This window comes from Papio anubis, chromosome 2 (assembly GCF_008728515.1).
Source record: "Papio anubis isolate 15944 chromosome 2, Panubis1.0, whole genome shotgun sequence".
Taxonomy (NCBI): Eukaryota; Metazoa; Chordata; class Mammalia; order Primates; family Cercopithecidae; genus Papio; species Papio anubis.
The window spans coordinates 16,862,303-16,885,447 of NC_044977.1; positions in this window are offsets into that span (position 1 = coordinate 16,862,303).

Sequence of the window (23,145 nt, forward strand, 5' to 3'; positions counted from 1 at the left end):
TGTATTTTAAAGAAGTATGATATGACACAACCCATAGTGAGGAGAAGTAATTTACACATTTTTTTAAAAGCTAAACATTTTGAGTTAAGTATCCCAAACCTACACCAACAACACCGGAATTTTATAAAACATACTACCATTCCCTCTTTTAAAATTATTTCAATATAATTTAATAAAGCAAAGGCAATGTTGCTTAAAAATAGTAATAATGATAATAGAGTCATACATGCATGGAGAGATAAAACATACAAAATGCTATTGTAGGGTGGGCGTGGTGCTAAGTATTTTACAGGCATTTAATTCTGAAAATAATCACACATGAATTTGTGAGCTATTTCCTTCCTTTCTTGAAAAAAAGAAACTGAGACTTAGAAATAATAAGTAACTCGGCCTGGCAAGATAGCACAGTTGTGAAGGGAGCAATACACAATATCATTTACCCTGCTTCCTCCACTTCTCAAGTTCTATATTGCAGACGATGCCATTGTTACCATACCTTTTAGTTATTACTAGTACATAATTCTTATTATCATTATCATTAATAGCCATCATCAATGGTTCATTGCCCATATTTTGATCTAGAGCAACCAGCCTTCCATACAGATGTGAATAAAACTATGTTCTAGCCTACTTAAAAGGCTGAGTCACATATTCTGAGCATTTATTGTAGAGCCTTGCTTCTTTTCTTTTCCTCCCCTAGGAACAAGGCAGAGTGGTAGTCTCAAATTCTAGCTATCAGGAACATAACACTATATAATGAATGTTGATTCAAAGTGTACACTACCTCTTGAAAACTTGCACTCTAAATTCATAGGAGGCCATGCCCAAACTGGCCCCGGGGTGACACCTTTAAAAGTACCATTTCAACTTTTTTATCAGGCTGGCAGTTTGTGGGTGATGATGTGGTGCACTATAAGACTATGGGAGCCCGCTTTTATGTGCCCTTCATCATAGAATGGATTTCCTGTTTTGAAGTGATGTTGTACAATATCCCATTAGGTAAATAAGACATTCCGTGAACTCTCAGATAGTGGTCCAGGCTGAGGCAGTAGGCAGAAAAGGAAAATCCTTATCGGAAATATGTATCAATTACAGTAAGGGTGAAATTCTGTCCTTTCAGGGTATAGGGGATGTAAAGTATTCAACTTGCCAATCCATGGCGTATTGGTCTTTCCAGGGTTTGTATCATACTGAGGAATCAGCTTCTGTCTTTGCTACTGTCAGTTTAAACATCTGTCATTGGATAAAATATATGACCGGGCGCGGTGGCTCAAGCCTGTAATCCCAGCACTTTGGGAGGCCGAGACGGGTGGATCACGAGGTCAGGAGATCGAGACCATCCTGGCTAACACGGTGAAACCCTGTCTCTACTAAAAATACAACAACAACAAAAAAAAATAGCTGGGCGTGGTGGCAGGCGCCTGTAGTCCCAGCCACTCGGGAGGCTGAGGCAGGAGAATGGTGTATACCCGGGAGGCGGAGCTTGCAGTGAGCTGAGATCCGGTCACTGCACTCCAGCCTGGGCGACAGAGCGAGACTCCGTCTCAAAAAAAAAAAAAATCTGTCATTGGCAATAGCTAAACCATCCTTGTGAGAAGGATCTCATGTACGTATATCCACTTATAGCTTCTACATCTGCCACCATGATGTGGGTCATTCTGCAAGCATCAAGTGGCCAAGGACAGAGACTGGCTGATGTACAAGGGACAAATTACCCTATTCATCAGTCAGTTTGGTTTATTTCCTTCAGTTAATGTGCTCCACAGGACGTTGACTGGAGACACAAACACTTATACTCTTCCTGTTCTCTCCCGTAGGTTCAATCATATGCTTCTTCTTAAGACCTTCATTCTTTGATCTTCCCATGATAATCATTCCAGGCTCCTGAGCAACCATCCAAGTCAATCACCATTGCCCAATGATCTGGAAATGCTTGTCTACAAACAGTTCTCCCTTTTGGCACAATTGATGGCCAAGTATACTGCTCAAAGGTCTGCCAACTTGAAGAGTTTTTCTCTCAGTACCATATCTCGGGACTAATTCTGATTGAAGTGTAGTGCAGCAGAAATCCATGTTTATCTTTCAACAGCAAATAGCACGGACACACCTACAAATGAACTTGATTTTGTTTGTTTTCACCTATATCATGTGGTCATAGGGAAGGTCTTATAATGCCGGTGGTAGACACTGAGAAAAATGCACTAGTGCAATAAATTTGTGTGATATTAGGTGCAGGCCATCTGTTACTGTACCTTCTTTTAAACCCTGTACTTACTGATGTCCCAGCGTAATGTACCATTGCAGAAAATGTATTGCTGTTGTGCCACAAAACCATATGACTTGGTGGAGCTGACAATACTTCTGAATGCACAGCTCTGATAACATGCCACTTCATATCCCACATTCAGGCATCCAATCTGTACTAGGCAATATAATGAAACAAAAGCTGATTTGTTAATTTTTATTTGTGAATAATTCTCTGCTATGGATGGCATTGTCTTCCTTCACAACCCAAAGTATCTGCACTGCTATTCTCCTATTGGAGCTTGCTAGAGATTTCATATGGCATCTTTACCTACATTATATTTAGCAGGTCTTCTGACTCAGGCACTGCTTAAACCTACCACAGATTTCTTTCATGTTCTGGGCCCCACTCAAAAACTGCTAACTTTCTAAAATACTCAATAAAAAAAGCAGAGCAGTATTTTCAATTATGGCATATGCTATAACCCCGTGCACACAGATATACAGAAGTAAAAGATACGTTTTATTTCCTTAAGTAGAGTACCAAAGACACCTTTTTTAAAGTAGTATAAGGTATGTGATGCCATAATTTCTTTACTTTGGAGAATGTGGTGTAAATTGTTTAGCAAATACTTATTTCCTCTCTTCAACTTCCACTGGAGGAGTAGACCCCAGCACCCCTTCCTCTACCCCAATGATAATGGGCGTATCCATATGACTTGCTTTGGTCAATGGAATATAGGTGGAGATTACAGTGTGCCATATCAAAGACTTAAATGGCATAGGTTATTTCTGCTCACCTCATTTGGAATCTCCAAACTCTGAAAAGAAAAGAAAATACCCAGATACTATTTTTTCCTTCAGCTTTGGACACACCAAGTAAGATAAAAAGAGTAAAATAAGGCCAGTAGTCAAACTCAACCAAATAATAGCATGAAGTAGAACTTCCCCAGCTAGGACAAATAGAATATTTTCTCATGTCCAGATAATTGAACTATAAAACTTTTCTAATATGTCAAGCCCTGGAATCTGATTAGGGATTACACCTCCCCTCTGGCATGCCTGTAATGTATCAGGCCATCTGAAGTATTTGCCATTTCCTGCTCTATAGGTCCAATTAAAGTGCTGTTACCAATATGGTATACCTGCATGATGTTCTCTAAAGAGTCGAGATAATCATATTTACCTTAATTAAGATGCTGTTCTTTTAGGGTGTAAGGAATATAAAGTATTCAACTTTACCTAAAGTAAATAATCTATTCTACCTGTTTGCCTATTATGCTGAGAAATAAGGGCAGAGCATAGTCTTAGAGGGTATGTGTTGACTGTGCATTGCTATCCTTCTAAAGTAAATATAAACGCTTTGGCTCTTCCTTGACTGAAATCAAAAGGAATGCATTATGCAGGTCAACAGAGCAAACCAAGTACCAGAGTTTGTGTTGGTCTGCTCTAACAAATATACTACCTTTACACAGAAGCTGTGACTGGGCTGCACGTGATGCAGTTTCTGATAGTCCATTAGCAACAGCCATAGTCTTTCTGGTTTTTACAAGAGTCATAACAATGAATTGGAATTTTTAAAGACTCTACATTTTTAAATCACAGAGGGAAGCATCTGAATTCTTCAAATATTTGAGTGTGTCATATATTTTTCTGCTTCTACTTGGGTTGGAGTGTTGTTTATTATTTACTAACCTGTCCAGTGGTGATAGTTTTATATGTTCCCTCTAGGACTTTTCTTCTATAATGGCTCAAACTCCATATGGCAGGCAGCCAAAATGAGTACCTTTCCAGCCAATAATTATATTCATCCTGATTTTGTACTCATGAACCAGGAAAATGACCACAATATAAACCTATGGGCCTACTAAACCCACCATGAGATGAATGGAGGCCGTGTTGCCATTTATTATTGTACAAACTCACTTTTAACAAGGGACTATGATGGCATTTTGTGTTCTTTGGTGTCAATGTCAGTTAACAGCCAGTATCCAAAGGCTCTGAAATAATGCTGGTATTTCTCTTTTCCCCACTGTGTATTTTTTGGAAATATATTTGGTCCATTTAGCAAAACACTGGATGAATAGTTATTGAATATGTTTGTACTTACTGCATGTCAGGCTTTTACCACAATGGTCACGGTTTTCCTTTCAATTAGTGGTTTTTATGTCTGTGAATTGAATTAGGTCTGAAAACTGAGAAGGGCTGTGATTCTCCATTGTGATATCTGACATCAGCTTTCTGCTTGCATGCTCTTGATTATTTGGGGTTATACAAGTCAAGCAATGTAATTCTTGGCAGCTCATCGGTTTTGTCCTTAGGAACACTGTAGTCTATTCATTATTGTCATACGTCTATTAGCTACTGTCGAAGTCTTTCTGATCTTATGGTCTATTATACATTTGTTCACCTTGCCACTGAATTAAATGCTGCCCTCTGCCCTCTGCTGTTATAATCCACAATGACAATGGAGAGACCAGTTTCATAACAGCATTCCCTATCATTGGGTGTGGCCCACAGAAGAAACCACTGACCTACACAGTGATGCAAATGTTCCCCCTTCAATTAGCACATTCTTTATCATTTCAGCCAGAGGAGTGTTCTCTGCACAGTCTCAGGAAACAAGCTTAGTCAACTGGCTTATTATTTGGTTGTATGTAATCAATCAATGCTAACAAATCTACCTTCTGACCTTTTGAGCTCTTCTTCAATATTGTTCCAAAGCAGTTCTGGCAAGTCTAACTCTTTTACCATAGGCCTTCATTTTCTCACTTCAAATTTGCAATTGCCTCACTTCAAATAGCTTGTAAACAGGCATGTTCCTTTGCCAGAGTTATAAGAGAGTATTTAAATTTACAAAATACCTTTCTTATCCAGTCCTGTATTCTTGCCTCCCTGGTCAAGCATCCGTAAGCCATATTCCCAAACATGGTATGTTAGTTATTTCCATTGTGTGTTAGCCAGAGGCAATGGCTCTTTCACTGCACAATCACTTTCTTTCTGCAGCAAGGATAGGCATTTCCTCTTTAGGCCTTACAAAGATTTAACCTGCTTATTATACTGAAAGCAACGAAGAGAGTTTGAGGAAAATTATGAGGAGTGTAAGCATCATCACATAAGGCATCAACTTCTTGTGAAGATTTTGATTGATATTTAATCAATGAGCAGCATATTTTCTCTAACAAGCAAAGATTTGTGATCCCACCCCTTAGGCAGCATTAAACTTCCGTTCATTCCTCTCATACATATCCCACGTTGTACTGGTCTCAGAGGAATTAGACACACATGGAACAGACATGAAGCCAACTGACAGCTTGAAGCTGAGCTAGTCAAGCCTAGATTATAACAGATGAAACCAACTCACAGAGTCCTGTGTGGAAAATTAAATGGTTATTATTCAAATCCTCTGAGTTTTGGAATAGCTAGTCATGCAGGAATATTGTTACAAGAGCTGACTGCTACAGAATAGTATTCATTTTAGAAAATGAACCATAAAATTAGCGTATATAATTTCACAATTTTTTCCCAAGAGTCTTGTGATATTCTTTTCTAATATTTGTCAAACTAATGCACCTGTACATCCTGAACACAATATGTATATTCATTGTTTACAAGTATTAGCAACATAAAAATTCATTTTAGCTCAACTACCATATATTTCAAAGGGATGAGAGTTCAGTAATCCTTTTTCCTAAATTTCTTTAGATTATGACCAAATAACAAACCAAATAACCAAACAAATAGTTAATAAGCATACAAGTAGATGGCTAGCTAAACATATAAACTGACTTGAAAAGAACTTCGGTTTTCTACAGACTTGCTTTCAGATGTTTGATCTACAGCTGTCCAGTTTTGTTCATTGTGGCAGACTGTGTAACTCACTAAGACATATCAACTTCTGAAGAGCTCGTGTGAAGATATAATAAAATAATATAAGTGAATTTGCCTATCATATTACATAGTGCAGGTTCTGAAAGAAACAGATATTCAATCGATGTTACTATTCTGTTATTTTTTCTTTCTCTTACTCCCTCATCACTATGTTTAAAGACACATAACACTGGAAATTGATATTTGTATTATAACTACCTCTGTAAACTGTGTTCCTATGAGAAGAGAGACAACATACCTACTTGTTTTGATACCTGTAGCTTACTTTTTGTTACACTTGTTCAGATTTATTTTAGGCATGGTTATGCTGGATTGTTTTTTATGTTTGAATAATTTCGGAAATCAAGATCCTTAAAATACAAGAACACCATCCTTGTATTTAAATGCCAACATGACAGCATTGTAGAAATGCACATATGGGTGTTTATTTTGAAGTTTTGTATTTTTCTGGCACTTTAAATTGTGAAATGTTCATTCATTTTTAATGTTTTAAAATACGTTTTGAGTAAACGATGAATATAAAATTGAAGTGAAAATTCTAGCTAGGGGTCTAGAAGTACACTAAAAAAGTGGTTATCCATTAATTTAACTTTTTTTAGTGTTGAAAAATAAAAAAAAATTTAAAATACAAGCAAGATGCTGGGATGGACAATTGTTAGTTCTTCCCTGATATCAGCTTCTCTTCTGTCCCATCCTTGATATTCACATTTCCTATTGACAAATTCACTCCTCTTCAGTTCTCACCCAGAAAGTTTGAATGAGATTGTCTCCACCCTCAGCTCTAGAGACGGGTGGGAAGGAAGGGCTTAAGCCTATCAGCAGGTCACAGTACAACTGCAGCAAAGGATATCCTTAGTGTTGCTTCCAGGAGAGAAAACACTTCCTTCCTCTTCTGAGAAAGCCATTGGAATAGACATTCATTTCATAGGAAACAGCCTGGGGCCTGGACTATCCGTTTTTGATCCCAGGAAAAACCTGCCTGAAAATGGAACTAAGAGACAACAGAGCCAAGAACTGGAGAGCAAACATCTGAGGCCCAGTCATATTTCTTCGGTCTGAATTTAAAAGCTTTACCTAAAGTCAGAGGTCTTCCTAGATTTTTAAGTAACCTGAGTCAATAAATCTGAGTCTTGTTTTTCATGCCTTGACATATAAAGCACACTGATTTTTAAAATACAAGTAAGAAGTTACTTAGATATTTCTCACATAATTAAGCTTTTAGTAGTTATCTTTAGAGACTTAACATAGCACATAAGATCTCAGTCTCTGGAATCTGGGTATAAATTCTGCTTTTGCATTTAGTGGTTGACCTTCGGTAAATAAAGTAATATGTGTGTGCCTCGGCTTCCCCATGTATATGATCAGGGTAATGGTACCTACCTCACAGGGTAGAGTTAAATGAGATGGTATGTGTAAAGTATTAATAGGGCCCGGTATATAGCATACTCAATAAATGTTAGCTATTACGATTTTTATTGTTTTTGATTAATTAGAAATAAAATTCTCACATCAGATATATGTTAGAATATTTTATTTGTACCTCTACACATCAGGAGCATAAGATACTTCTTTTATTCATTCAATTAAAAAATGCTAAAATAGATGTCAATTCAATTATTCCAAAATTTCAACTATAATAAAATTTAGTGAACCACTAAAGAAATGTAATACAGTAACATTTTCATTAGCTTGACTACCATATCATCAATAATACAATGATATATTACTAATAATTAGAAGAAGTGCTGTACTTCACATAACAGTCTCAATAGAAGGGAAAAAAATGAACTCTCAGAAAGGTATTAGTTATTCTGTACTTGCATTGACTTACATGTTAGGGCAGGATGAGGTATATTGTAGCTTGAAACAATCTCAAAATCTCATTAGTTAAAATGACCAGAAACTAAATTCTTGAGTTTTCAACAAGTTTTTACTAGTCCAGACAACTCTCTAGGTCGATTATACTCTATGACTCCAAGACTTAGTTTGTTTTTATTTAATAGCTGCAGCATTTCAACATGAGACCGGCACACTAATCAGAATGAGGAAAGAGAAAAATTGGAGAAGTGTCACTTCTGCTTTTATTCTGTTGCCCATAATTAGGCACACAATCCTATCTAATAGCAAGGTACTGAGGAAATACAGGCTCCCAACATGCCAGGGAAAGGAAGGATAATGGGCTGGTTTCAAGCAGTAGTAACACTGTGTTAGGCCATTCTTGTATTGCTATAAAGAAATACCTGAGACTGGGTAATTTATAAAGAAAAGAGGTTTAAGTGGCTCGTGGTTCTGCAGGCTCTACCAGCATAGCTCCAGCATCTACGTCAGTGAGGGCTTCAGGAATCTTACAATCATGGGGGAAAGCAAGGGGATGTGCCATCTGCTTTATGTGGCAAGAGTGAGAGCAAGAGAGAGAGGGGAGGTGCTACACACTTTTAAACAACCAGATCTCATGAAAATTCACTTTCTATCACAAGGACAGCACTAAGGCCCTCATGGGGGACCTGCCCTCATGACCCAAACACCTCCCGCTAGGCCCCACCTCCAACATTGGGGATTACATTTCAACATGAGATTTGGAGGGGACAGGCATCCAAACTATATAAAGCAGCTATCATAATTTTAAAAATGTAAAGGCAATTGTTTGTAATCTCAAATGAGAATCCAACATTATATGTTAAAATAAAAAGCTTATAGCTTAAAAATTATATATCAAACATGATTAAAATAAATATGAATAAATAATAGTTTATCTGAAAATATCATAATTTGCCATGAAGGCGGTCTGAGCTTAGCTATCTAGATGGTAATCACGATTATTTGGAAATTTGCTATTATTTCTTCCCCCTTGAAAGCTTTTGGATTACATTTTTAAAATTGCTTTATAGTCTCTCAATTCTCCTATTTCTTGCACAAACACGTTTTCTTCAAAACCTCAAAGCTTATAATATGTGATAAAATTTTATCTTTTATTAGAAAATCTCTAGGAAGTGATCAACACCACAAATTAAATCAGTTAAGTCCAAGATATGGTAAGGATGATTGGTATGTATTATAACTGAGATACAGGAATAAGCAGCACTTGAAAAGGCCAGGAGAAAAAGTCCTTGGCATCTCCTTGGCATCTAAGTCCTTAGGGGATAATTAGTAACTATTCTATCTGTTGATCTCAAATATGCACTTAGCAACAACCATGATTGAGGAAGTATTTCTTCTGAGTACAGTTCCCCTGTAATTGTTCTGCAGCAGTAGACAACAAGACTAAAGACTCAAGAAGCTTCCATTTCAATGTTATATTCATTGTTTATTCAGAATATCTTTTAAAAAGTTTTCCAAGTCTCAAAGTGATTTGAGGACAGAGTTACCAAAAAAATTCCTTTAACCTCAGTTGTAGGCAACACATTTAAAATTTACTTTCCCATTTACATGTTTAACAATAACGCTATACATGTTACTTTATAATAGTTACAACATCATTAATGCCACTTTAATTTAAGAAATAAAAATTACACTAGAATAATATCATTGATTTTCAACACCTGAAGAAAAAATATTTTTAGTATCACATGCTTCTGAAACAGTTATGACACAATTTTTTTCTTTTTAATTTCTTATTTAAATATAAGAATTAGTATATAGTCTAAATTTATTTCTAAAGAAAGATAGGACAGGATCAATGTATGAATGATGAAACAACCTCACTTCATCAATTGACCATGGAACTCCGCAACTTGATTAATTGCTTCGGGTTAAGAACTGAAATAAAAATAGGAACATAACTTTGTATAGTTACCTTAACTTTGGAATGAGAGGACAGTATTAGATACAGTGAATATGTGTGTATGTATGTGTGTGTGTATTTGAATGAGTGTTTATATGTGTGTATTTGATACAGTGTATATGTATGCATATAGATACACATATATGTATATATGTGTATTTTTTAAAATATATATGTATATACGTGTGTGTGTGTATATATACATATATATATATGTATTCTCTATGCTTATATTGAAAAGAATAGAGTGCTTGAAATTTCCCAAAAAGATAGAGGTTTGAGTTTAACATGAATGAGCTATCTTCCCTCTCAATTTCCTCTGTAACATAAAATAACAGCCAGGGCAGGAAAACTAATAAAACAGGAAGGCTTTTAATAAAAAAAAAGATTACAAGTGACAGAAAACTGAACATTTTAAAAGTCTGTAACGAAAATACCAGTGTTGGCAAATATGTGGAAGAAATAGAACTCTCATATATTGCTGGTAAGAGCGTGAATTCTCATAAATGTTATGGAAAATTGTCAGCATACTCTAAAGCTGAAAATGTGCCTACCCTTTGACCTGGTAGTTACACGATCAGGTATACACCAACAGCAATGCATACATATGTTCACTAAAAAAAGCTTATCAGCAGAAAAATGAATAAACTGTGTTACATTTACAAATGGAATCCATTATATCAATAAGAATAAATAAGCTGTAACGACACATGACAACATTAATGCATTGCAAAAACAAGATATTGAACTAAAGAATTCAGAACGAAAAGGTCACATATTCCATTCACATATAATTCAAAAATGGCAAAACTAATGTATAGTGTTAAACAACAGGACAGTGGTTTCCCTTGAATGTCACTGACTGGAAGGGAGCATGAAAGGAGCTTCTGAGGTGATGGTAATGTTCTCTTTCTTGGTATACATTTGAGTTATGCAAGTTTATTCAGATTATAAAAATTCATTACTTATGATATTTCAAAAATTAGTTTTTAAACTTCTTAGGAAAGAGATACGTTTATTTTTTCACATAACTGAAAAATTCAGATTACGTACAAGGCTTCAGGCAACCTGCTTCTCAGGAACATAAACTCTGCCTGTGTTTCAGCTCTTTTCTCCTCTGTGCTGATTTACAAAGCTATGTGTAGTGCAAAGAGGACTTCCAGGCATTGCAGATCTTTCCTCTCAAATATAAATTCAAAAGAGAGTAAATTTCTCCTTCTGTAAATGTCTTCTTCCTCAACAGACTATACTCAGCTTGGTTACCATTATTTGCGTCAATCAACAGAGCCACCTAGAAGAGAATGTGCTGATGACTATGGATTCAGTCAAACACCCTCGCATGAAAGTTGGTGTGGGGTCATTTTCTTCCAGACTACATAGACTCAGAAGTGGAAAGAATATTTTCTATTAAAAAAAAAGAGAGAGAGAGACAGCAAACAAGCAAAAGAACATGGGTTCTTATCAGAAATAGGATGAATGCTATGTATCGCAGGTCAAGATATCTCTCAAGCAATCTAGAATAGGTTTGATTTGACCTTTAGGGCCTGCACTTTTCTTATATTATTAAACTAATTGGGAATTTTGAGTGTCACAAGGGAAGTTTCCAACTGACTTGCTACCATGAGTGAGATGCTTAAAAATCCTGGCAAGTCATCAGTGTTATCTGCCATGGTGGGCTCAGTTGCTCCCAGTTCCTGTAGTGTCCAACGTGTCCTAGCAGGAATTATTATTGCATGTGATATTGTGTTTGAAAGCATGAGCAATCGAAGGAAGCCAGAAGACGCAAAAACAGAGAAGTAAACAAAGAAGAGCAATTTCACAAGAAGTAGAACTTATGGAAATGTCAGATGAGATAAATAAAGAAATATGATCTGTCAAGTATATCAGGAATAAAACAATTTGTGGAACAAAAACAAGAAAAAAACTTTTCAACTTAAATGTTTCCATAGTTAAACTAAAAATAATAGTTATGATTAAAAGTTAAGTTGACCAGGAAGATCTATTGAAAGAATTCCAAAACATGTAGAAACAGCATAAATGACGGCAATCACCAGTGAAAAGATGAGCTATTGAAAGCAAAGATAGGAGAATTTTAATGTGTATAAAAGGAAATCCTGAAATAAAATAAAAAAGTGGTAGAGAGAGGTAATATTTAAACAAATAAAGAAAATTTCTTTGTTTGAAGAAAGACGTATGCCTGAAGATTGAAAAGGTTCCCTGAGTCCCTGAGAGGATTAATAAAAAAGGTAATTTATTTACACATATCCTGGTGAATATTTTGAATTCCAAAAGTAAATAGAAAGTATTATAGGCTTCTATAAGGAAGTAATTTTCAAAGGAAAGTGAATCCAGCTCATATCTGTCTTACTTATAATATTAAAACTTAGCCAGTTAATGAAATATTATCTACTGAGACAAAAGGAGACAGATTCAAGTCACTATTCACCCATCAGAGTAAAGGAATGACATTTTCAGAAACACACGGATTCAGAAACTATATCAGCAATGTGTTCTGAGGAGAATAATCATGAAAATACAATAACCAAACAACAATTAAATCAGAACTGAGATATTGTAAAAGATAAAAATCATAGTGGAGAAATAGTGGTAATGTCTCTGCAATTTATATAATTGACTCTAAATGGATAATGCTATTGTGATTGGGAAATTGTAACAGTGCTTTAAAATAAAGTTTCTTTAAAAGTTAGACAAACTCAGGAAAAGCTTAAAAACAGGTTTCAGTGAAATCCAGGGTCTTGAAACTATGAGGAACGGAAAAGGAGTAAAAGCATTTTAGCTTTCACATCTAGGAGAAGGGGATGCAGCAGAAAGTGTAATTACCCCATACTCATATTATTTCTCTTCCTCAGTAGTAGAAATTCAATTTTATTCATACCAGCTATGCATTCAAACAAAAGTGACATTCTCTGTTATGTCTTGCAGAGAGAAGAGCTGTGTGATCACATGCTAGGCAATCCGTATATATGGAAGTTTTCTATCTGATGGCTGGAAGGCTACTAAAATGGTTTCTGACCAAGCTGGTAGGTGTGCCTATTTTGCCTTCTCCCTTTCTCCTTGCTGATGCCTGGAATGAAAATTTAATGGCAGGAAGTCAATGCACTAAAATAAATGAAAAAGAAAGAAGTTAAACCAAAAATAAGAAGAGGAAATTAATAATGATGGAATTAACTAAATGAAAAAACCTAGAAAGAGAAACTAAATACATATTTTAATATTACCAATATAATAAATAAACAAGTGTAGATTGATTAGAGGATAAAAAGATAGCCAAATTAAAAATATACAGGCACACACCTGGGCGCAGTGGCTCACTCTTGTAATCCCAGCACTTTGGGAGACCAAGGCAGGTGGATCACGAGGTCAAGCGTTCAAGACCAGCCTGGCCAAGATGGTGAAACTGCATCTCTACTAAAAATACAAAAAACTTTGCCGGACATGGGGGCGGGCACTTGTAACCCCAGCTACTCTGGAGGCTGAGGCAGAGAATTGCTTGAACCCGGGAGGCGGAGGTTCCAGTAAGCTGAGATCGCGCCACTGTACTCCAGCCTGGGCGACAGAGTGAGACTCTGTCACACGCACACACACACACACAAATAGATAGATATAGATTATAGATATAGATATACAGGCATAAGAATACAAACTCATTTACTTACGTATGTATGTGTGTGTAGAAAGAGAAAGGAAATATTGCTAGAAATCTGATAAAGGAACTTTTAAAAATAATGAAAGACTAATAACTAGATTCTCAATTTAAAAACAGAGAAAATCCAGGTGATATTTATCATGTATGGGGAAAGTACAAATCATTAAAACTAGCTAAGGAATAAAAATCTTGAATATACCATAAAAATACAGATAATTAAAAGTTTAAAGATAAAATCAATGTATTGTTTTACAACTGAGTTTTATTAGGTAATTTTAGTAGCTTTCAAAAAATAATGTCCTATATATCCATTTATAGAAAAATGGTTGGATGAACTGTAGAGCATTCATGATATAAAGTATTATTCAACTATGGAACAAAATGACAGATTTCTCTCTATTGATGAGATAAGACTTACGTGATGCAGACATTTTTTGAACATATTATGAAAACTCATTTTAACACATTAATGTTACTATGTTTCTGAGGGATTTGATTAGAGAATTATTTTATTCTGCCTTATCTTTCAAGAGGTTTTACTCTTATATAATAGTTAAGATATCCTTTAAAATGTTTAAGTGGCCAGGTTATTTTACCATCTTTCACTTCAAAAATAGTCTATTTATATGCTAAGTAATATTTTTTTTTTTTTTTTTTGAGACGGAGTCTCGCTCTGTCGCCCAGGCTGGAGTGCAGTGGCCGGATCTCAGCTCACTGCAAGCTCCGCCTCCCGGGTTCACGCCATTCTCCGGCCTCAGCCTCCCGAGTAGCTGGGACTACAGGCGCCCGCCACCTCGCCCGGCTAGTTTTTTGTATTTCTTAGTAGAGACGGGGTTTCACCGTGTTAGCCAGGATGGTCTCGATCTCCTGACCTCGTGATCCGTCCGTCTCGGCCTCCCAAAGTGCTGGGATTACAGGCTTGAGCCACCGCGCCCGGCCGCTAAGTAATATTATACAAAAGCTATTTTAATTTCACAGAAAAGTAATTATACATGACAAAACATTTAAGCAACATATATAGCCCCAAAATGGTTCAATGTGTAAGACATCAATATTAAGTTAAATGTTTCATTTGTCTTGATAACACCATGTATTTAGAAAATTATTATCCATAATATCCATGATATATTATTATGTGAGGAAAGTAGTTTACAGAATTATATTAGGGAAGTAACTAATTTACTTCATTTTGTTGTGTAATATCAAATAGCAATACTATGCTTAATAATAGAAATACTGGGTTTTCATTACATTCATTACATTTCATTTCATTGTAATTTCATTAGTTTGAATCCGAACGATGGACAAGAGATCTAGGGATAAAATAGAGATACCAAGGAACAACACTTAAGAGGCTACCGTATTAGTTTTCTATTGCTACAATGACAATGCACTATAAAGTTATTGTTTTAAAACAATACAAATGTTTTCATTTACATTATTGGAGATCAGAAGTCTAAAATCAAAGTTACATTCCTTCTAGTCTGCAGGCTATTTTCTGCTTCTAGAGGCCCCTTGCATCCTTTGGCTCATAGCCCCTTCCTCCATTTTGAAAGTGTATCACTCCAACCTCTGTTTCTGAGTCATACAACATCATACTTTAATCCTCCTGTCTCACTTTAATAACCCTTGTGATTACACTGGGCCCACCCATATAATCCAGAATAATCTCCACATCTCAAGGTCCTTAACTAAATCACAACTGCAAAGTACCTTTTGCTACAGAAGTTAATACATTCAAAGGATCCAAACATATGGACGCAAACATCTTTGGAGGGCTAGTGGCTATTTACTGCAGTTATTAACCACCACATCGCATGAATACTATAATGTCCATTGGCTGAAAATTCTTAATAAATCTACTAACATTTTCCTACTAAACTGTAAATATGAATATTTTGTACTCAAGATACAGATGAGTCGAGATACAGAGTTAGGGCAATGTTTTCAGCTCCAAAACAACAAAGAGCATCTAGTAGTAACTTAAAAAAACTAATATATTTATACAATTTCAAAAAATGAAGAGGAAAAGAAACTAGTTCAGAATATTTTCTGATTATTGTATGTAATTAAAAAAAAACTACGACAAATGTAAATAAAGTTTAAAATCTCCACTCTTAAATTATGAATAACACTGAAAGCCACCTTAACCATGTGAATTATATGCCTAAGTATAATTTGATTGAATATATTATAAATCATACAACTTTAAATGTACCTAGGACTTTTCCTTTTGGGGAAATGAAAAGATTCATTTTTACTTAACACATCAACTAAAATTTGTAATTGTCATTATATGTTAGAATTCCATTAATGGCTAAGCAAATAAATATTTTAATCATAAAATTTAAAATCATAATTAAATCGTGATAAAATATAAAGTTAACTATAGAATGTTTTAACAAAACAAAAAATTATCTCATGAAGCACTTTGCAGTTGATTATCCTGCTATTGATCTCTAGAATTTCAGAGTTTTGTTATTGGAAAGAGATTGGCAGATGTTCAAGTAAATGGGTTCCCTTTACAAATCAGCAGAATAAAGTAGAATAATTCAGTGATTTATACAAGGTCATAACACTAATTAATGTAAAGTAATATCTCTAAATATATAGTCGTATAAAGCAGACTTTTTTTTTTAACACATTGTGAAAACTCATTTTAACACATTAGTGCTACTTTGTGTCTAAGGGGTTTGATTAGAGAATTATTTTACTCCGTGTTATTTTTTTCAAGAGGTTTTACTCTTACATAATAGTTAACTTATATCCTAACAAATGCTGACATGGCAAGTTTAGTTCACTATCTTTCAGTTCAAAAACAATTATATTTACATGCTAAGAAATATTAAATTTTACAAGTTATTTTAATTTCATAGAAAATTAAGTATAGATGACAAAACATTTAAACAACATATATATCCCAAAATTGGTTCGATGTGTAATATCAATGTTAAGTAAAGCATTGCATTTGTCTTGATAACATCACGTATTTAGAAAATGAGTATTCATGAGTAAATGTATATTCCATATAAAATGTCTACAGTATTTATTAATTCTTTATGCTTAATGAAATGTCTTATTTCCTAGATTAAAATGTCGTTTCATTGACTTGTTTTATATTTCACTATGGCAGAATAAAAATGTAAACATTTAAATAACAAATGCTTTTGAAGGAATGCTAAACCCACTGGAAGAAAATTTCTGTAAACAATTAAATATCCTCATAACAGGTATATTCAGCATTATATTTATAATATTTTTGGAATGTTAAAATGTATATATGTTTAATAAATATAACTGAAAGTTATATTTGGTGGTCAATTTTAAATAATATAAAGTTGATTGTGATACTTTTGTGCAAACCTTAAAGCATCTGGACCATTAAAAAATTTAATCTTCCAAAATGTCATCTCCCAAAAGTGATGAATATTGGAGTTTGTTTTAACGTCATGTTATTTTATTGGCCACATTGGTGTAGTCAGAAATGTCCAAATATTTGAATTGGTTTTACCTTTGTGTTAATTTTATTGGCTACATTGTTTAGTATAGTCAGAAAGTCCTGAGACATCATTAAAGAGATTCTTTATTAGAAATAAATGTATATGCTAAAGCTTAAATAAACATATCACTTTACTTTTTATAATACAGTATACTTTGAAAAATTTTAGAAATAAATTTAAACAATTAATTACATAATGCCTTACTACTGAGTGTTACATTTGGAGTTATACACATGCTGAGACTCCATCTATAGAATATAAGGACCAAACAATAAAACCAATCTGAGAGAAGAAGAGAAAGAATAAGGAAGAGGAAAGGCGAGTGTTATGGACTCAATGCATTACCCAAAATTTGTGTGTTGAAACCCTAATCTCTAATGCAATTATATATGGAGGTGGGGCCTCTGGGTGGGTAATTAGGCTTAGATGAAGTTATGGCATGATAAGACTAGTGTTGTTATGAGAAGACGAAGAAACCAGTGCTCTCTCTCCCTCTCTGCCATATGAGGACACAGAGAGAAGGCAGCTGTCTACAAGCCAGGTAAGAGACTCCAGCAGACACTGAATGTGCCAGTGTCTTGATCTTAGGCTTCCTGACCTCTAGAACGGTGAGAGAAATATTTGTTATTTAAGCCACCCAGTCTATAGCATTTTGCTATAGCAGGCCAAGAAGACTAAAACACAAAGGGAGAGGGGAGGGGCAAAAAAGTAGGAGGAAGAGGAGGAAAAGAAAGAAAATCTTGGTAAAATTCACTGTTAGATTGTAGGTTGAGATAAATTGATTAACTGACATTTTTGCTTTTCAACTGATAGTATCAGTATTGTGTCAAGAAAGTCAAAATCAGTTTCCATCAAATCATCTGTACATATAATACTGCTGTTTAACAGATAATAATAATTGTTTATATAATATAAAGTACACTATTTGTTCATTTATAATTCAGTACATTATATACTGTTGACAACTCTTATTCTACAGATATAATGCAAAATAAGATGAGTGAACAATGATGTAGCAACATATCTCTGTCAATGGCAGAATGCATACACTGAAATGTATTGGTCAAAAGTCTGCCCCTGAGGTAAATGCACATGTAACTGTAATTCTTATAAACATCCTTATGATCTGAGAAGTGAATCTATACTGTCTTTCCTTATGGACCTCTCACATATTCCTACTGTTAATCAATGATTCCTGTTTACTGTGACCCCCAAAACTGCAACTTCCTTTACCTCTAAAAGAGGGTTAATATTCACTATTTCATAGGGTTTTTAAGGATTAAATATGTCTTGCATATAAGGCACTTAGCGTCACGTCTAACACCAAGTAAACACTTCCTATATGACAGAAATTTATTATTTAGCTATTTCCATATTTAATGTCTAAAATTGATTTAGCTGTACATTTTCTAAGGTATTAGATATTTGAAATCTCATTAGTCAGTGTAATGAAGTGAAAAACATAACCAATGTAAACAAGGAATAAGCATATTTTAAACCCATAGCTAGATGTTTGATGGATAGAGTTGTACTTTGTTTAATACACTGTTACATTTCTTGTGAATCTTAGAGATGCCCTATCAAACATAGAAATAGTATCAGGAACTCAGCATTCATTGATGAATTATAACTCCTGTTAAAATGTATAGTCAAATGTTTATTTTGCTTTATTATTCTAATTCAGCCTTTTAATGAACAATTTTTAATTTCCCTATAGTAAAATTTTATAATGAACTCCGTAAGACAGGAGAGTATATACGGAAAAATTCATTTACACTTAGCTTGTTAACAGTTCAAGTATGAAAGAGGGATTCATATATTTGAATTTATTTTCTAAGGGAATCTCTTTAAATTCAAGTATATTTCCATAAATCTGTTATGTTAGTCCTCTCATAAGAATGTCTTCCAAAAGTATAATGTCTGCATAATTTTAATGATTGGCATTGACTTTCTTCTAGTAACACAATGGTAAAATGATTCTCTACTAATTTTCTCAGATTCCAGACAATTCAATACAATGAAATTGTAACTTATCTTTTAGAACTCTAAATCTTAAAAGACTAAACCCAATTTCCAAAAGTTTTTAACTTAATATCACAGTAAGCATTGGAAGAAAAAGTTGTATTATTGAAGTTTCAAAGCTGGTCAATTTGTTTTTCATATTTTTAAATATTACAACAGTTTTAGATTGTAAAAAAAATTATAACTGTTTTTCCTATTATAAACAACTTGTATTAGTGTAGTACATTTATTACAATTAAGAAACCAGCTTTATTACATTATTATTAAAGTCTATACATTATTCAGGTATTCTTAGTTTTTACCTACTATCTTTTTTCTATTCCAGGATCCCATCCAGGATGCCTTCACTACATTGAGTTGTCTTTTCTCTTCAGGTTCCTCTTGGCTATAACAGTTCGTATTTAATATTTTTGACTGATTTTCCAGTAGTTTTTTTTTAAATTTATTCCTTAAATTAGTCTTTCCTTTGGAATATTAGAGTGTATAGTAGTAGAGATACATTAGTATTCTAAGGAGGACTGGTGGACTCAGATCTATATTGATCTTGTCTTTGAAGATCAAACCTATGAAATCTCAAATTTGTTTTGTACTAGAGCATTCTTCACACAAACACTTGTGTCACTGAGAATTAATTGATCTTCTTACTATTAAATGCAAGTTAGCTCAGATATTGTGCATGCAAATAATTTTTTCTTATAACTTTTACTGTCTCTGGCAAAGAAATAAACTAGAATTTATTTCTAAATTATCCATGAGTATAGATACAACATTCTCTTACAATGCACTGGTACTTGTATTGGAATCTTAATATGAGTAAACATATAATAACATCCTATTGAATCTGTTGCAGTTCTTAGTGGTGAAAACTGAGGAATGAAAACATATATTTTTTTAAAGGCCAGTCAAGAATATGCCCTTTCATTGAGTTTGTTCTGCAGAGCAGATATCAGAAAGAGGGCTTAAATTTAAATGAGCGGCATAAAAATTCACCATGAAATTATTTTTGCAAATATGTGCATCAATAGAAAACCACAAATCTGTTAAAAGTAGTTTTATATGGAACTTTCTAATAAAATATGAGGGTATTTAATAAAAAAAAATTCTCTAATGGCTGAAAAAATCAAGGAAGTACTCAAAACTGCCTAAATTTTTCCCTTAATTAAGATATTACACTGAAAATTTTAGCTTAAAGTTTGATAGAAAAATAAAATCAGAAATTACTGTGAAACAGCATCACACCCAAGAAGGTCCAACATCCAGAGGAAAAAAAAATCCATTAGGATCATATCAAATATAATGACAATAAAATAAAACTATTGAAAAGATAGAGATACTTGAACAAAAATTTAACAGTAATTTTTAAGAAGATTAAAGTACAAAACACACACAGACAGAAATTCAAACTTCATTTTAAAAAAGAAAATTTTAATTGTTGATATCTCTCTAAACTTCTGTAACAAATATCTCTATATTATTTTAAATACCGATGGCAATGGTGGCTCCAGACGGCCTGCTGCTGCCATCACAGCAGGTGCAGCAGGGAGGCCAGGGCTGCATGCTCCATGGAACCAGCAGGAGCTGGGGACAAGCAGGAGCCCCACCTCTTCCAAGGTGGGGTAGAAGCAGCTCCCCAGGTGCTAGGTGCTGCTGCAGCCACCCAAACCCTGGCTACACATCCAGGCCTCACAATCCACAGAGCAGGCAGAAGCCCCACCCTTCTGAGCAGGGCTACAGCCACCCAAGTTGTGGCTGCAGATCCAAACCTCCCAGTGCTACTGGGGGACCAAGAGCAGGCAGAACCCTGCCCTCATTGGGCAGCTGCAGTCACACAAACCATGGCTGCAGACTTGAGCTTCCTGCTCCACAGAGCAGACAGGAGCCAGGGCTGCCCCTCTCACCCCTGCTTTTGCAGGCTCAGAAGTGCTTGCTCAAGGGCATGCTCTAATCGAGGAGCAAAGTCTGGTGAACCTTGGCACTATAAAGGCAGCAGGAAGCAGATTCCTAGGCAGAAGGGGGAGGGTCCCCAGTGAGGCCCCACTTTCAGGCCAAGGAGGGTCTGAAGGCTGGGGGCAGGCTGCTAGTCCCACAACCAGAGTGGGAACTTGCGGTGCCTTTGCCACCAGTCCATTGCCTTCCATGGACCAATCGGATGCACTTCCTCCCATCAGAGGCCCATAAAAGCCCTAGGCTCAGCCAGAGCTCAGCAGATGACAGGAGGACCAGCTACAGAGAGGAGCTACCCTCCCTGCTGAGATAAAAAAAATTCTCTAATGGCTGAAATGATCTGCAGAGATGTCAGGACTACTAGCTACAGAGAAGAGCAACCCAATCCAGGGCCTCCTCTCTGCTAGAAGCTGGGAAGGCATTGGAATGATCAGCAGCAGAGAGGAGCCACCCTCTCCAGAGCTTCCTCTCTGTTGAGACCTGCAAACATCTGGACAACCTGACTGCAGAAAGGAGCCACCCTCTCCAGGCCTCCTCTCTGCTGAGAGCTGCAGATGTCAAGATGACCTGCCTACAGAGAAGAGCTAACTACTGTGGGTCTCCTCCTAGCTCTTGTAACACTCAATAAATCTTCTCTTTATCTTGCTCACCCTCCTCTTGTCTGCATATCTCATTTTTCCTGGATGCAGGACAAGAACTTGGGCAGAGGTGCCACTGGCCACAGAGGTTTGTGGCCGGAAAAGTGACACCCCAAAGATTCCATTATAATAGCACTTTTTTTTTTCTTTCTTTCTTTCCTTTTTTTTTTTTTTTTAAAGATGGAGTCTCACTCTGTCACCCAGGAGGCTGGAGAGCAATGCTGCAATCTTGGCTCACTGCAATCTCTGCATCCTAGGTTCAAGTGATTCTCCTGCCTCAGCCTTCCAAGTAACTGGGATTATAGGTGCCCACCACCATGCCCAGCTAATTTTTGTATTTTTAGTAGAGACGGCTTCACTATGTTGGCAAGGCTGGTCTCGAACTCCTGACCTCAGGTGATCCGCCCACCTCAGCCTCCCAAAGTGCTGGGATTACATGCGTGAGAACAATATCACTTTAATAAGCCAATATTATTTTAATTCCAAACTAGTATGACTCCAATTACAAAACTAAATTATAATGGTATAAAAATAAAACTACTAATCTCATCAGTTAGCCAAATATCAAGTATTAGTAAATATTAGTAAACTGAATATAGTAATTTATGAAAATAATATCTTTCTAAAACTCTCACAGACAATTGTCATAGCAGTAGCAGCCAACTCCTTTGGCACACTTGTCTTCTATTCTGGTAACTTCACACAGTCAATAGCTCAAATCTCCACTTAGAACGCAGAGCTTTTCTACCAGCCTCCCTGGCTTCCACCTTTAGGAATCTTTGATTCATAAGAGAAGGCGTAAGCATACAAATTTCACTTTGTTGTAGGAGAAGGAGAAAGAGACTTCAAGTTGTAAAACCTAAAGTGGCTAAACTCCTGAAAGAAAGTCTCTTTGTTCAGTGTCATCAGAATATTGTTTATTTTCTTCCATATCTGTGCCCAGCTTCACTGGACTCACACCTGCAAGCAGAATGTTGATGAAATTTGTGCATTTTTCAGTCTGAAAGGCTCTGAACTCCACTGGAGACTTACTGAATTGCTAATACAATACAATAAGTTTATTTTCTTTCTGCTTAAACTTTTCAAAAGTGGATCTGCTATTTGCAAGGAAGAATTGTGACTGAGATGAGCTGTTTATAATAGTAATTCAAACATCTTAAAATGGTAGGCAATTTATCAATAGATTTATTTCATCAACAAATTAAGAGAAAACACATATGATAACATTGACAATACCAAAATGACAGTTGATTATGCTGAATATATGTGTAGTAAATGACAATCCTGTTCAAACTCTCTATATATTATATAAATGGAAACTACTATATAGCTGTAAAACCAGCAGTACATCTGGATATATATGTAAAGACATAGAGAGTAGAATTTTTCATACTGACAAAAATTGCAAAGTGAATGTCCTTCAATGAGAGAATGGTTAAATAAACAATGACATATCTC